The sequence below is a fragment of the Lepisma saccharinum genome, chromosome 19, assembly GCF_977018435.1.
Source record: "Lepisma saccharinum chromosome 19, izLepSacc3.1, whole genome shotgun sequence".
Lineage (NCBI taxonomy): Eukaryota > Metazoa > Arthropoda > Insecta > Zygentoma > Lepismatidae > Lepisma > Lepisma saccharinum.
Genome location: NC_139247.1, coordinates 26416803 through 26434792, shown reverse-complemented (window position 1 = coordinate 26434792; position 17990 = coordinate 26416803). Strand labels below are relative to the sequence as shown.

The window sequence follows — 17990 nt, the reverse complement described above, 5'->3', positions numbered from 1 at the left end:
TGTAACAGGCCAATATTTTCGGGTCGGAACGTTAAATGCAATCTCAATATCACTCGATACAAACGCATCAAGCCTGCCCACAGCTGTGCTCTTTATGATTTAGTGGTGCTCCTGGAAAGGAGGAGGGGGAGTGTCAGTACCTCGAAAACTTTCTTGATCACGGCCGAAGTTGGGGCTGATGTGATCAGCAGCCCGCCCCTGGCCACCTTTCCCCCATGTACCCATTTTATACGACGCTGGGTGGGCGCCGGAGCCGCGAACAGGGGGAGAATATCCCAGTTTCTACCCTACCGGGGATCGAACCCGGGTCCCTCTGATGGTATTCAGACGCCTACAGACTGAGCTACCCTGGCTCAAATTTTTGATAGCTTTCTTATTTTGAAACAACTTTATTTCCAAACGAATTAATTCAGTCAACTTTTGTAAGGACAGATTGATTGGTATTGGATATTCATTGAGCTAAATGATGATAAAATCCGAATCTATCTTCTATATACTATATAAAAATGGATGTATGTGTGTATACACGTATATGACGGCATGTTTGTTCCGGCATAACTCTGGAACGCGTGGAGCAATTTCAACCAAACTTGGTACACATATCGCTTACAATCTGGAAAGAAATACTGTGCGGGTAAGCCACCCGTGGCATCCCTAGGGTGGGTGGGAAGGGGGTGACATGGAAAAATAATCTAAAACGACGGATATTAGTGTGGAATTCATAGCTTTCGGGGTCGCTAAGATGAATAGTGACACTCCCAATGCCGTTCAATTTATTTATTCTTGCTCCTGCAGGTGAAACTAAAAATGTTGTTTATAATCAAGTTAAATTAATATTATAGTGAATTTGTAAAAGATTTTACTTTATATTTTGTATACTGTACTTATAATTTTAAATACCTGTAAATAAAATTAGTTACATTTTACACTATTGTTAGAATTCATTATTTTCCTGTCTAATAGAAGATTGGGATAAATAAATACAACGCTGGGTAATCATCTAGTTGAATATAAATTGTTGATTATATTAAGTTAATCAGCCACTAAATGAATCAAGTAAAAATGTGTCAATTAAAAGGTATTTTGGTCCCCACAAACACTGAAAGCAGGAATAAGGTGGGTGCAACTGTAAAGCAGCAGTGAAAAAAATATAACTAAAGAAAAAAGAAATCTTAAAAACTACGCATAACTATTGCAAGGTTAATCTTGAATCATAGCAATAATTTGTCGTTAATATTATGGAAATTATGAAATTATGGCATTTTTCACAGGATTCAATCCCTTTGCACCCTAATCAAATGTCCAGTGGCAGTGTTTCAGTGGACATTATCTTAGATACTTGGAATTCGATGACAACCAACTATTTTGTTCCGGAAAATACATTTATTCATTGTTAAAACAATCACATTACATGTATGAATGCAAAATAATGTTAGTAGGTGAGTTTCTGGGCGAGATAGAATTTCAATTACGTATAAAGCTTACCGAAGCCTCGATCGATGACCAATATCCCGTGGGTATGCCTCGGGTCCCGATACCGTGCTTGGTCAAAGAGAAATGGTTCGCTCTGGATCTAAACGCGACTTTCGGATTATCGTGATGCTTGCACTTAGAATGTAGTAGGTATTTGTAAGGTATATTGTGCTTTTGTGATTACTATATGTGTCCAGAGAACTTATTTCACCTATTGCCTGTGTTAGCACATGTGCTTGGAAATTGCATAGTCTTATATTTTGTTTGGAAATTGGATACTTATACAGGGGTTATCCACAATTAAACAAAGACAAATCGAATCGCACAATCGATTGTGAACATTAGCACAGCTACTTCCGGTTCGGTCCAAATATTAATGTAAGCGGGTGTTTGAAACTGGTACATGTGGCTTTCTTTCTGGTTTTGTGTGCCAGATGAAATGGATGACATCAGAGCACTTCACGACGAGGATAATAATAGATATTTCATTCAAGAAAAGGTTTTTCAGATCCACTGGATGAACAAATGAGAAGTAATACGGGATAATTACAGGATGACATCAGTTTTGCTGCCCAATGTTATGTGTGGCGATATTTATACATATTTAATTGAAACTACTTGAACCCACACAAAGCAGACGCTTAATGCATGTGAATCTTTGGATGCCTACAATTATGTTTCAAGTGGAAAAGTACGAGGTTTACAGATATTAAGCTAAAAATGTGGGAAGATCCTTTTTTTTTTTTACTTCAATCCGAGTGAATCAGTTATTGTCATTGTTGTTGTTATTTTCATAGCGGTCTCTATCGAAGTTGAAAATATCGCCAAGTGCCATGCAAAAATAATAATAAAACCACACCTTAGTTTTCTGGTTACACAAAAATTTGAAATATTTCATGTGTTCATGGAGAACGTAATATGTAGCTTAACTGCTATGCAGTATGCACGGTCCTTAGACCGCCGGATTTCGCTTTATCTTATCCCGAAAACAGAAAACGAAAATGGATCTTTCAGTGATTTCAGTTCCCTGTAATGCAGAGTCTGCTCCCTGCTTGTCGGCTTCCAATTTTCACGCCTGACAGCTTGCACCCAATAATTTCGGCATCCCGTATCTCGAGGAAATGAATGAAGAGATGGCTGTGAAAGATTATTTCATTCTGATCGCATTTTACGTCACACGCCCAATCGTTCTCTTCCTATGACACAATCTGAACTCACTTTAGCGACATGTTGAAGTTACGAGCCGGAAGTTTTCGTGCTAAAAATATGGCGAAGCACATCCTTCCGGTGGATAGCCCCTATATATTGTTACCTAGTATGGCAAGCCAGAAGAACCTTTGACGATTATTTTCTATGAGCTTATTTAATGTAGATCGTTATTATTCAAGACTATATCAAATTTTTCCCTATATATTGTATCCAGAGATTTGTTTAACTTTGACAGTTTCCTAGCTTTCAATGATTTTTTTTAAGTAACTGAGAGACCGAGATATTGTTTGTGTTGTTTTCCTTTTGTGCACGTAATGCGAGGCGTGCACGGAAAGAAAGGTTACAGACCGTATAGGAGCTATCCACGAGTAAACAAAAACATATCGAACGGCACAATCGATTGCGGAACTGTAGCACAGCCACTTCCGGTTCACTGGCGCTGGGTAATTCAAGCTTGTACTTGTGGCCTTCCTTCTCTTTTAGTATATCGCATGAAATGGATCATATAAAAGCATTTGACGACGAGGAAAAGAAGAGATATCTGGACAAAGTAGAGAGTTTTCCACATTCATTGGATGAGCAACTAGAAAGTAATGAGGGATTCTTCCAAGATGAGATCCGTTTGCTGACCGTCGTTGCATTTGGCTATATTTGCAGCATACATATTTAATATAAAGTAATTTTCCCTACACAGCGCAAGCTCTTAAAGCATATAAATCTTTGGATGCATGCAGTTAAGTTTTTTTGTGAAAAAGTGCGAGATGTACGAACATATAAAAAGCGGAAAAAGGATTTTTTTTCTTCTTTCTTCAGTCAGCGCGAGTCAGAGGGATGCGGTAATGTGCACTTGCTGGTTTCGTTCCCGTTTAAACGCAGAAATACAAAACGCTCATTGTTTTTTAAGTCAGTTTTCTACTATTTGTGTTAATCATAACGATGAAGATGAATAATAAACTGGAAAAATTAATAATGGGACAAACACAATGACACCCTATAGCCTAACCAGTGTTCGAACCTGCGACCCCTTCTTTATCAGTGTTGCAGAGATTACCATTGCAAAATACAAAAATTAATAATAATACCCCCACTTAGTTTTCTGGTTATACAAAAATTTATTTCCTCTGATTACACAAAAAATATTTCCTCTGCGTACACAAAAAACTATTATTTTCAGGTTACACAAAAATTTAATGCAGTTCATCTGCTCTACAAGAACTGACGATGACCGAGCATCTTTTGAAATGAAAAGTTACATTTTTGCTCATATGACTAAAACAAAGAGAAAATCGAGATTTTAATGGCTTCACTTCTATCTTTAACGAAGTGGTTACTACTGGGTGTAAGACGCAAAATTTTTGCTCAGGACGGGGTATATTTAAAATCCTGACGTTCAAATTGGAAAAAAATAACGTTATTCCCGACTAAATTGCGAGATTATAGGGGCGGGAAATATTCAAAATTACCCGACACTACAAAATGTTATTTTTACACAATACACAATTTCACTCTCGGGTGATGATTTATTTTGCATTTCTGCTAATTTCAATAAATTTCGGACACTTGTAGTACAAAACAATTATATGTGGGGAATAAACTACTTTTAAACTCTATTGTTTAGATTTTTCCGAAGTCTCTGTCGGGAGTTTTTTTTCTGATCCTGACTTTTTGGCATTCTGCACATCCGTTGTGATTACTGCGGAGTCTACTGCTGCTAATGGGCTTCCTATTTTCATGCCTGATAGCTTGAATACAATATTTTTCGCGCCCTAGATCTCGAAGAAATGGATAGTGAGATCTGTGAAAGACTATTTGTCCCTGATCGTAGTTTACATCCTACTGCTACACGCCCATTCGTTCCTTTCCCTTATGACACAATTTTAACTCCCTGCGTAAGTTACGAACCGGGAGTTGTTGTGCTACCTACAACTATGGCGTCCGCGCGAAGACACTTCCTTCCGGTGGATAGCCCCTATTGGCCGAAAGGTGATGTTTTAGTGCGTACGTTGACAACATGACAACATTGGCTTTGACCTTCATCCTTCCGCGTTCGTCATTGTTACCTGGAGTCTAGTTCGAGTAACACGTACAGACAATGACTGCGGCTGTTCAGAATCCCGCCAAATGTAAAGTACACACGTTTTCTCCATGCAAAAGGCGGGTGCCCAGCGGATATCCACAAAGCAATTGTTCCCTTGTATGGAAACATTATGAGTCGTCAACATGTAACGAAGTGGTGCCGTGATTTCGCTGCAGGCAAGACCAACGTTCATGACAAACACAAGAGCGGTAGTCCGTCTGTGAGCATCGATGAACTTCTGCATCACATTGAGGAAACAATTCGTGCAAGTCTGCGTCTCACAGGAAGACAATTGCACGAAATCATTCCGGAAGTGTGTAAGACATCCACCATACATCCCGGACCTTGCGTCCAGCGACTTCCACTTGTTTCTTCACCTTAAGAAACATCTTGCAGGACGATGAAGGATCAAGGACGAGGACGATGAAGAGATCAAGAACGAAGTTGAAATGTGGTTCCAGCAGCAGGCGGCAGAATTCTATGACTGTGGAATATAGAAGCTAGTACCTAGACTTAACAAGTGTTTGGACAATGTCGGAAATTATGTGGAAAAATAACTCATGTAACACTAAATAATCTGTAGTGAACGTGTTGTCAAATACTTTTTTTTTTTAATGAATACTAGCCGTTGTAACCTTTCTTTCCGGACACGCCTCGTATTTAAAACCCTGCATGTACCATTTTATTCATGCATGTAGCATATGTTGAATCGTATCGCAATGTGCATTCTTCATGTGTAAATATGGTGCTGGACAAAGTGCGGTGGCATTACTGTAATTACCGTGATGATAATACGAGCTTGTTCCTGGACGTTTACAATGGCGCACTTTCCGTGATGTGGAATTTGTAATGGAACGTGAAACAGCATCTACTACAGTTGCTGTGGGGCGATGCGTGTTTGGCGTGCTGGTGGGGATTATGCAAATGGTGATGAATATGAGGGGGAGATTTACCGGAAGAATCTGACGGTGTTCTGGTTGTGAACGATACAGCTATTCGTTTTTCCTTTATTCCTGTTTACTCTGTTCCGGTATTTTTGACCATTTGGCAGAATTTGTTGATCGTGCCGCAGTTCCTTGCATCTTAGTTCTTTATTTTTAAAAGCGTTTATTTGATCGCAAAATGGAGGGGGAAATGACAACGAAGAGAAATGGTATTGCGCAATATTTCCAATTGAAGTGTTTTCACAAGGTATGATGCAATTATTTCCATAATATAAGTCTTCTATATATGAAATACTAATCGTATTTAACTCATTGTTTCTCTGTCGACATTGTGAGTTTAGATCTACGCGTACATTAGCAGAAAATGCGTGCAGCATTTCCCCTGAAGTTGACAAGACAATTTATCAGTAAGAAGAGGGATAGGTATCTTCACGGTTCATGCAAGTTTTCTTTTTTTATGCATACTGGTATATACAAGGGTGGTTCAATAATTATTGTCCCTGACATATAAGCAGTATTATTTTTCCACAAAGTCCCCCTTCACAGTAATGCACTTCTTCTACCTATGCTGTAAAGCCACTATGCCAGCTTCAAAGAATGTCTGTGGCTGAGCCGTGAGCCATTCTTCCGCAGCGTCCATAACAGCAGCATTTGAGGGAAAATGCGTCCTCTTGAGGTGCTCCTTCAACTTCGGGAACAAATGAAAGTCACTAGGGGCAAGGTCGGGTGAGTAGGGAGGGTTTTCCAACACATGGAAACCAGCAGCATGGATTGCGGCACCAGTAACATGGCTTCTGTGTGCCTGAGCATTATCGTGGTGAAACAGCACTTTTCGCCGCAACATTGCACGCCGTTCCTCCTTGATTGCTTCGCGTAACTTAGGGATTAGGGCTGCATAATAGTCCCCAGTAACAGTGTGTCCCACCAGGTAGTCAATAAGGAGCACACCCTTCGCATCCCAAAAAATTGTGGCCATAACCTTGCGTGCTGATGCTTGCACCCTGAATTTGCGCGGAGGAGGTGAATTGCTGTGCCGCCACTCCATACTCTGTCGTTTGGACTCGGGATCATAGTGGTGGAGCCATGTCTCATCCACTGTCACAAATCTATCACAGAACTGCTTCAGGTCTACCCCCATCAGCTCCAAACCAGCCCTTGAACATTGAACTCTGTCTTTCTGTTGTTCACGGGATAACATTTTGGGGACCCATTGCGCTGACACCTTTCTGAATCCCAAGTGTTCATGCACAATGGTTTCCACTGAGCCTACAGAGATGTGCATGATGTCTGCTAACTGTTGCACCGTGATTCTTCTGTCAGCCATAATCATGTCATGCACAGCATCAATGTTTTCTGGGGTGGATGCTGTTGTTGGAGGACCAGCACCAGGGGCCTGTTGACAGCTTTCCCTGCCGCAACGGAAATCGCGGCACCAGTTTTTTACCACCTGGTAGGTAGGAGCCCCATCACCCAACACACTGACCATGTCCTCATGAATCTCCTTTGGGCTTAGCCCCTTTTTCTGGAGGTACTTGATGACAGCTCGTTGTTCGGTTTTCTCCATTTTTCAAACTAAGTGCCACCTCTCACACCTAAAACGCGAAAAACAAATTGACTATAGCACCTACGGTTCTGAAATTTTGCATATAGGCATCTAAGACATTAGGCTACAATATCCCCATCATTCATTGCAATTCATATACTTTAAGTATGCCGGGGACAATAATTATTGAATCGCCCTCGTATTTTGCGAGAAGTCGCGATGGCAAAATAGACAGTTGAAAATCACAATGGTCATTAGAAGTTTGCCTTTATGAGAAGGGAAATCCTCATTTAATGTTTAGGTCCCGGGTTCGATACCGGTAGAGGCACATAGTGGTTCGGATCCCACTTTAAACTGTAGGTCCAGTCCCGATTAGCCTTACTGTGCATAAAGTGGACTTAAAACACCAAATCAATCAATCAATCATTTAATGTTTACAATCTAACACAAAGTTTACAGAATACGGGCTGGTGTTAATTATGTTCCTTTTGGTTACAGTATTGCAATTACTACTAACGCAGATACATAAATATGATTTTAAATTGATTGATTGAATTAGTTGTTTCATTGTACTGCCCATTTCTGCCATATTTGTCTAATTGCGAAGATAAATATGGGTGAGATGAATGGACAATCACAAACACACATTGAAAGGCGCCAGAGTGTCGTTAGTTTGCAAAATGTAGTCAAGGGTGTGCAACGTGGAAGAGAGGTTGACATTGGTGTGTCACCTCTTGCACCTCTTGTACGCCCCGAGCGCATATCTGACCAGCGATTTTCCTGTTTATCTGCAGACGGGTCGGTAGTTTTACACAGGTCCTTATGGAACGATACACACGTGCGGAACCATTCGTTATGGAGCCGCGACGCCAGTCTTCAGATGCAATGAACTGCTGCCGAAGTTTTATTGCTCTTGTCAGTGGCTGATCAATGTAGCGGTGCACACGTGAGGCTTCTTTTTTGTACACGGTGTAGAGTTTACAGTTATACCCAGGATTTTTTTTATACGAAAGTAAGAAGAAATCAGCATGGGTCAACGTTATGAAAATGTTCTGTTCTTGGCGTTTTCATGGCATGAGATTAATAAAATTGACAAGTATATCCAAATCTTCCTTTTCTCATACACTTGTCTGAAGTTTTACACTACCTAATCTATGGTCATTTATGGGGTTAAATTTATTTTACTTCGTTTTTCTGCCACATTTGGCCAATCGCGAAGAAGTTGTGATATGATGAACACTCATAAAGAACACTCTTTCCCAGGTCGGGATTCGAACCCTGGACCCCTGGTGGTTAGCACAGCGTTACGGAGGTCGACCTATCATTGCACAGACGTTTAAATCTCCTCTGCTCCACTGCTAGGTTGCGGTGTTGAACTGCGGGTTCATATTTTGTTAACGAATTTAGATGGCATTTAAAACCAAAAGAGTTTTACGTGTGTATAGAGGTAAGAAAATACGATGCCTTGCATCTGTTCGTCTCCATTGTTTGGCCCTCTTTCTAAGTAGCTGCAGGGGATCTACGTGTTAATGGAACGAGAAAACGCAGCTCATCCGCAAGAAAATCGTTGCATCAAGTATTCGCTCGAGTGCATTGGGGTTACATTGTTTCAATGTTTGAAATGTTTCTTCACAAATGATTGAGGAAACGTGAAGAGTAAGTCATATTCGTAACTTTGAAAATTTTCCCTCTCCGAGAGTTCCATCACCTGAGAATGGATTTAGTTCGAGTTACAGAACGTAGCATAAATTTCTATGTGCGCTAAACACTCGGTGTTTTACAATAACTTTTCCTCTATTATAGCTCTCTCTACATAGGGATCTTGCATTCCGGGATTTGTACGTAAATCTCTTGCACCAGAAAGTCTTCACCAATCCTGCATGGTTTTTTTTCTTAAACATGAAAGAAATGCGGCTGATGCCTCGAGATTTATGAAATTCTAATCACAGTTTTTTTGCTTCCATTTTTACCAATAATGTTAAAAACACCCTGGTTGGTGTTTTGTTAAAGAGCAGAACTTGCCAGTCAATCGGTCGTGCAGACACAGCAAGCCATGTCATTGCGCCAGCTCTTAATTTTCTTCCGATTTCCAACACAGAAAGCGGTTTACAACCTAAATTCGAATCGGTTTGCTATAAAGCAATGAAATGGTGTACTCTTGGACTTCTGCGATAATTATATGAGTGTTATGTGACATTCCGTGATACTGCACACAGTAATACAGCGGAAGAGAAAATCAGGCGAAGCCAGGGCTGGCCCGGTAGCTCAGTATGCTAGAGTGCCACACACGTAAATTTGCCGTTGCGTAGAAACGAATTTTTGTTTCGTCTCCCTCTCTCTTAGCATCATGTGTTCTACCCTGCTCGAAAACCTTCGCTATTGTTGCCATATTGTCATTCGATTCCTGGACACACTCGCGCAAACATCATTGAAAACAATTGAATAGCGCTCCAGCTCGCGGTTCCCACCGTTCGGCAGGGACGGTAATGTGGCAATATAGCACGGCGTAGTGCTTGCTTCTTTTATACAGTGCATGTTCATTGGCTAGCTAGTAACTAGTGTTGCCAACTGTAATAATGAAGCACGAAAGGCAGGTAAAGTGGCGGTGAGTTTTGTTGGATTGGAAGCACCATATTTTTATTTTATACTAAGTATTTGACCGGTTTGACGTTGTGTGCGTGTATTGCGTGTGTGTATGTAAAAGTGTGTGTTTGCTAATGAACGTTAAATTCCATAATGCCTCCAGTTCTGTCGAAGTTGAAATCAAAAACCTTGCATAGCCAAGCTCGAGAAATTCTAAGCAACGTGCACGCGTTCATGAAGGCCGCGCAGCTTATCATCTAGTGGCAGTATATGTACTTGTTATTGTTGTGGAAGCCGGCATCCTTTGTAAATGTACAACAAAGGCAACCGACTGTCGCCGATCTCAGAGAGGAAATAATAATACTGCTTCAGGAGGAGTGTTATGGTGCAATTGTAGCGGTTTAACACGTTGGCATGTTTTTATCTGCCGTTGCAGTTCCATACCAGTGTATACGGGTTTTGGGAGTGAAAAGTTAGAACGCCCCCAGTGCATTAATGCAATGAAAAATAATATATATTTTTTTTTATTTTGTTTGAAATCACTCAAATAAGGAATCGTATGAAGAAGTCTTCTTTGCAGCATTTTTGGTAATTTTACTTATGTGTTAGTTCATATTTTGCGAATTTTTAGTCCATATGTATGTAGCTACATACAAAGCCACTTGTTAGTACATATTAATCCTAGTCCTGGTATAATGCATGACGTTTAAAACTCAACGTTAGATAGACCTGAATTCTCTAATTTTATTGTTGTACGTAACAGCTGTGCATCGGCGCACTGCAGCGATTTTTCTATCTGCTCCATTAGCAACACTGCTTCTTTAGTTGTTTCGCGCACCGCACGGCAGAAATATCTGCGCTGGACTCTACAGATATGGCTCGATTTCTGGTCGAGCCTACATTAGGCAAAATATCTACAATGTAGGGGAAAGTTTGAAAAAATGGTGTGTGTTTTTTTTTTGGAGGAATTACAAACTATGAAAAAAAAATCCACAATTATCCATCAAACATAGTCCAAAAACGCTAAGTTTGTACGATTTAGACAACGAGACAAAAAACAAATTCAGTGTGACAACAGATTGTGCACTTTGAACCAACCTTAACTCGAAAAATTACCTCTCCATTCGCAGTAGACTGTACTTAGCTACATCCAATAGAAATAATCACTAGTTTACACAGAATGTGTAACTCCCCGTTTTATCCTACCTCCTTTTGTCCAAATTTTCCTTCTATCTCGTGTGTGTGCCGAAACATGGATTACATTTCATATTTTTTTGTGAAATGGGGTGGGGGTAAATTGGTCCAGAATATTTTTTGTTTGCAGCTTTCAGAGTGATAAAAATGTATTATAACAAATAATAATTTCGCCCTTGTACTTTATGTAAGTACGTGATTTAATGGTATGTCTAGTCACGAACCCCTTCTGGTGTGTTACTAACGCATTGACTTTGGGTCAGGTTGTTACAAACCGAAGTTTTTGTGAGTGCAAACTACAATAATGAGTTATTAGGTAGGGTTGCGCTTAAGCTTGCAATTTATATTTTAGTAGTTTTCTAACGTGTAAAGGTAACAAGCAGGAAGTTGCCACACTCTTAAAATGACGCAATCAAAATTGACTAAATCGATATATTCACATGCTATTTACTCATATTCAAATACTCGGTTTCGGAATGTGAACTGTTTTGCCTTTCTCGAAATTAATTATATCCAATTCCTCATTTTCTTCCAATTACAGTATCTCATTTATAATTGTGACTCGTCACGTGTGAAATACAAAAGACATGAACAGTGACGTGCGGTGACGTCGACACTTGGGGTAGCAGTCAGTGGCGTGCTCAAGGGGGGGGTTGGTGTGGGTCACACCCCTCCTCCCTTTAGGGCCAGTATTCCTACAAAAAAGAAGAATGTCAATAACAGGAAAAGATTGCAAAATTATGAATGGGTACTAGAAAAAAGTACACGTAACTCCCACCCACATTCGAAAATAAAAAACTATTTGATTTGACTCTAATCCAGAGATCTTGGGTTCGAATCTCGGATTGACCATTTGTGTTCTTTGTGTGTGTTCCTTCATCTATTTTGTTGTACCAAAGCTGGCGGAAAAGCGAAGTAAAATAAACCAAATTGAGCAATCAATCAATGATTTGATTTCATTTTTGTTACTTAGCGTCGCTTTTTGTCACATTTGGTTAATTGTGAAGATGATACGCTGAAACTGATGAAGGGACGAGCACAGGGAACGCCCATGCCCGGGTCGGGGTTCGAACCCGGAACTCCTGGTGTCGTAGCGCGCTGTGATAACCACTCCACCACGCTTGGTTGATTTGGTGACAGGTAACAAAACACAACACACTTTTTTGTAGTTTCTTCAATGATATTCATTTGACTTTTTGAGTTCTGAGATAAATTTTTCATTCCAAATTATTTCATTATTCACTGCACCACATAGGACAAGAATGCGCACTCATCACGGGTTCGAATCCTGGCCTGGATTGTTCATATGAGGTCCCTTCACCAATTTCATCATATCATCATTCAATCCTCATTTTCGCGATAACCAAATGTGGCAGAAAAGCGAAGTAAAATAAACCAAACCAACAACAATATGAACACGCGTTCTCTTGACCAAATAAATACATCCGTATTTATGACTGTTAGAGACAAAGAGTAGTATATTTAAATAAAACACTACTAAAACGAGAGTCAGAGAGAGCCTGAGCACATATTTGTAATTTAATCATTATATATTCCATATTTGAAAAAAAAAGAAAGCATAACATTATTGTCTGCACATAACACGTTCCCATTTCATAAATAATAAAACTACATCCCATATTATACATACACACATATTGTACAACGTGTAAAAGGTTGTGTAAATACAGAGAACATAAGTACTGCAGAAAATTTTACCCTGTGTTCTTTAGAGGATTTACAAAAAAAATTATGAGAAACCAATCCCCTATCTGTCCTATAGGAGATAGACTAGGGGACCTGAAAGCCTGGGCTTTGAACCATTGCAGCGGGGGGCGAGGGGACAAGGGAGGTAGAGGGAGAAATCTTCCTTTTCCTTGGGCCGGCCGTTTCTACCTGGAAACTGGTCTGGCGGAAGAAGAGCGAGCTAGGGTATCCAGCCAGCTTTGCCCGCGGAGAACACCGATGGACGAGAAGCGCGTGGAAAAGAAGGTGTTGCATATGAGCTGTGGTGGCTTTAACAAGACAATAAATATTGTGATTTGAATATAATTCGAGATGTGAGATTGATTGATCTTTCTCTGCTAGACTAGCTACTCCTCAGTGCACGTCACTAGACATGAAGTGCTCTTTGGCGAAAACGACCAATTTTTCATGGAACCAGTACTGTTAGTGAGTCAGGTGGGAATTTTTTTTGGTGGAACAATACCTCGGCAATGCTACGGTAATGACAATGGAAGGATATGACGATGATAGTAAAATAATGGCTACGTTGTGATTGTAACTCTTGAACACTCGATTACGTCAAGATGGATAATTTTGTATTTAATTTTGACTAAATCGTATTAAGAGTGCAGGAGTATTTAAACTGAATGGCTTCAAAGCATAAATTTTGCATAAGATAAAAATCAAAGGATACTCTTAGTAGATTATCTGTTGTTTATGGAGATTTTTTGTACATTTCGTTAATTGAATGTTGTAACACACGAAAAGAACACTGTGTATATTGTAGTATGATGATCGTTCTCTTACTTTATAGGTGGACTTAGTAGTATTGCACAAAGCGCCAGTTTTCCATTAGTCGAGACTTTTATCTTTTTATGCAACTATTGTCCGTTAATGTGTACAATTCTAGTGTAGAGTGCTGCCTGCTGAAGACCACTGGAAGCTATTGTTGACGTTGTTTGTATCCTTTGGATTAATTTTATCACAAACTCACGCTGGATTAATTTTATCACAAAATCACGCTGTGTTCACTAATTGCTACCTGATAACTCCTGATTTTATCTGCGTGAGCTACATTCAAGTGTCCTGTGGCTAGATCAATGAATTGTTTGTGGGCATTTATCGCGTTAGGTACAGTAGAATTCTACAGTGGTTCCAGCCAATGAATTTCACCTGCATAATAAATGCTTGCGTCTATCAAGTCATTTAATTGAACGCTGAGGGAATTAAGTACTTCAGGATCAAATGTTGAAATCATGCAACAGAAGGCATGGCATTGGTTATCAAATGTCAAATGTATATCAAATATGCAGATTAGAAATATTATTTTTATTATTATTATTATTAATATTATTAGTAGTATTAGTTCAGAACAGGATAAATAATAATAATAATTCTGATCTGCATATTTGACATACATTAAGCTTTTGATAATAATCAGTGTCATACCTTCAGTTGTCTACCAGTCAAGGATGTAAATAAAGTCCAGAAAAGGTCAAGAAATCAACAGATAGGTCAAGAAAAAGTCAAGGAATTGTGCTTGTGGCCAAGAAGTTTTGCTATTTTTTTACAGTATAGTGAATTTACATCGTTATATACCTGTACTGGGATTTGGTACAATTGAATATTTGGAAATCTAAAATTGTATTGAGTTGTGGTTAAGATTTGTTCACTTTGTTTCTTAAGGATTACATTCTTGTATGCGTGAAGTTTTGTAAAAATATTAAATATTCCCTATCCAGGATGAGGTTTGAAGTGTTAATTTGTACATGCATCAATAAATAAAGCAAGTCTAACTCTCTTCTTAAAGTAAAGCTTCAGTTTTTATAAATAATATATATTTTCTTGATTTTCAACTATATTTAAGTAAGGGGCGATTAAATAAATGTAAGGTAAAGCGAAAAGGTCACGAAAAAGGAAAGAAAGGTCAAGAAAAAGTCGATAGACACCCTGTTGAGGTGTATGATTTCACCTTAGGGCTTCCCTGATGGCGCAGTGGTTGCGTCGTCGCCTTGTAATCAAGGGGTCCCGGGTCCGATACCCGGTGGAGACACATAGTGGTTCGGAACCCACTTTAAACTGTTGGTCCAGTCCCGATTAGACTTACTCCGCATAAAGTAATTCAATTCAATAAACAATTCAATTTCACCTTCCTCCTGCCCTTATAAATGGATGGAATTGGAGTGAGTAGGCGCATTTGCTTGTTGAGATGAACCCTACATTACATAAAACAGTAAGAAATAGGGTGTCTAATTCTACTTGAAACTTCTAGAGTCTATCTGTTTGCCATCGTCACGAGTACCTACTGAGGTTAATTTAAGTTGATTATTGTTCTTGCTACGAAATGGCTAATTCGTGTTCTTGTTACATTAGTTCTAATTCAGTGTTCGCATCTGCACGTTCAGTTGTTCCCCTTCGTCTCCCAAAATATGGACATTAAAAGGAGGCCGTATCGGGAAAACTGCCTCCGTAAAGGTTTATTGAGAGCCAGCGGACTCCCCAATCACGGAGGGGATGGAATTTCTCGGCTGCTTTAATAAGCTGGTGTTATGTGTTCCTTTAATTTAAAGGAAAGTCTCCCTTTCATTTTTAATCCATATTTGAATTTCAAATGTAGTTTTTTTTGCCGCTTTTTAAGTCAGTTTTTTGTCGCAGTTTTCTCCCTTACGTCATGAATAATTTTCAAACGTAATCCGATTTTTTAGCTTGTTTGTGAAAGCTTCTAGCAAAGAGCGGTATCATGATGCAATTAGGTAGATCGGAATCTTGCGCTCTTCGTTTCAATATTTTAATCTCATGGGAAGATGTTAATAGTTGATACCCTTTCTCCTTCTGGTAGAGGGTTTTTTTGGGTGACGATTTCCATATCAAATTAACTCTGAGAAAACTTTGTAATATACAAATGTTAATTTGACAGAACTCAACTATGCGTGCGCACGAAATCTTTGCTTTTTTTCGCTTGTATGACCACTCCCAAACTCCGTATGACCAATGAGTAGACTGGAAATATAGAGTGGACAGGGCACAAAATTGTATATCAGCTCCTCTTACGAAATTTGATGGGAGGGGGAATAAAGTGCATTAGCCCTCCCCACGATGACCTTTTATGTGTATCACCGCTAGTAGTTACTTACGTGCATATGCAATGTTGAATTAGGAAGACCATGTTCAAGATATTGTTAACTAAAGTAGTCTCGAGGTCGATTCCCATTGGAAATATATTAGACGTTTCGGATCCCACTCCAAAGCTAAATAATTTTATTTCCCCTTGGAGGAAGGAAGGTGACCTAATGAGTACGTAGAACAAGAAGATATTTGAATAATTGTTCTCTCTAGATGAGTTCAGAAAATAATGTTTAAATGCAATCTTCTTGCAGACTGAAGATTTTGTCAGAAAGCAAAAGGTGGGCCATGAGAATTAGCGGAGACACGTTTCTAAATGTTCCTACACTTCTCAACATGTGTATGAGAAGCTAATTGTTAGCATGGAGGCTAATGTGCCTTTGAAGAAAATGTTACCATTACTTTCAATATATGAGCGATATCCTAGTGCCTTTTAATAATTGTGAGTTGTGTTTGGTCGACTGCATCCTAGAAGTTATTCAATATCATGCTGTGCCCAAAAACACATTTTCCTACCTTGTTGTATGTAGGCCTTTCCATTCCCAGTTATAAATTAAAACAAAGACTCTGAATCAGAACGCACTACTTTCTGGGTACCCTGCACCGTAAACGGTCTTCCCCGGCGTAAAGTCGGACAAACATGATTTACCTTATGTAAGCCTGGTGCCCCAACCGAACTACTTTTAAATCTGAAGGTTTGCAGGTCTCCGTGTGGGATACATAATATGCACAAAGTGTAAAAGTTTCATCAAAATTTTAGAGGGTCGAGCATACAGCACTTGACAAATTGACTTCTTGACACTTCTCGTGAAATCCGAGCACCTGGGGTAATTTTGATCCATTGGTTGAATTTAAAATTTTGGGGAACTTTCAGGACTGTGGCCTTTTTGCACCAATCGAGATATACTCCCACACAGCACACAAATGTCCAAAAAAATATCCACTGGATATGTTTTGGATATTTGTGTCGGAAGTTCTGGATATCCTAAAGATATTCAGGAATGTCCAGTTGACATCCACTGAATATTTGTCCCCATACGTGATATCCAGAAATGGATATGTTTGGACATTTTCGGATCACTTTTGGACATGTTTTGGACATCAAGTGGGACCTAATCTGGACATTATGCTTTGATTTAGACATTTTTTGTACGTAGTTTGGATATTGTATGAACACGACAAGTACAATTTTTGATCTCATCTGGATATTATTTTGATATGTAAGGATGCATGCAACAGTCAACCACCAATGCTTGTTGTTAATTTTCTTGCTCCCCCTTAAAATAGGTACTAGTCAATTTGGATAGTTCAATGAACTAACCGATCTCTAACTACGCACTGGTAATGAGCAGGCTGGAAAGTTCATATGAACTAACCGAACTCTGAGTACGTGTGTCAGTTTTTCTCCACCTGGATAATAAACCTTTTCGAGCAAGGCCTCATCTCCAGGAAGCTATCAACTCGCGGCAAGGCACGGTTAGTTTCTTTTTAGTTCATTGACAGGTCGCTTTGCCAGCCTCAGCATCAATATTTATTTGGCTGATATCTCATTTTTCAATCACAATTTGTAATTACATATACATACTTTTCTTTACAGGATGTTTTACAAAGTCCCCCGCAACTGTCGCTAGGGGAGTTACTCGACAGTATTTCCGGACAAATACATTTCTACTACTACAATACAATAACAAAATACAAATACATACAATGTACTGTGTACAGTACGACGTGAATACTTTACATAATTATGTTATCTGGTATTCTGATTTTTCCGTTCTGTGTATTTGTAAACAAACAGGTATGTGTTTGTTTCTTATATGGTACTTCCAGTGTCTGGAAGAATATGTCTTTTGGTCTAAATTGTTATGGTCGAGGTAGGCGCACAATGTTCCGACGGGGCCTCGATTTTCCGATAGCTTTGATGAGCGGATTTCAATGGACTTGGATTTTCCTCCAAAGTTTTGCTTGAGCTGAGTGGAGGGCTTCCATGAGAGGTGAGCACTCCAAATCTTCGTGCATTTGTTGTATTGTGGTTGTTCTTGGGTAGTGTCCTATAGCTGGACCTATAGGACCTATAGTCCTATAGCTAAGGGCTCTATTTTGCGCCACTTGGATTTTT

The 17990-nt window shown here is 39.4% G+C and overlaps 1 protein-coding gene across 2 annotated transcripts in view; it reads left to right on the top strand.

Moving 5' to 3' along the window:
- Mitofilin (inner membrane mitochondrial protein mitofilin) overlaps positions 1-17990 on the top strand; it is a 307825-nt gene that overhangs the window by 174102 nt on the left and 115733 nt on the right. The window lies entirely within an intron of this gene.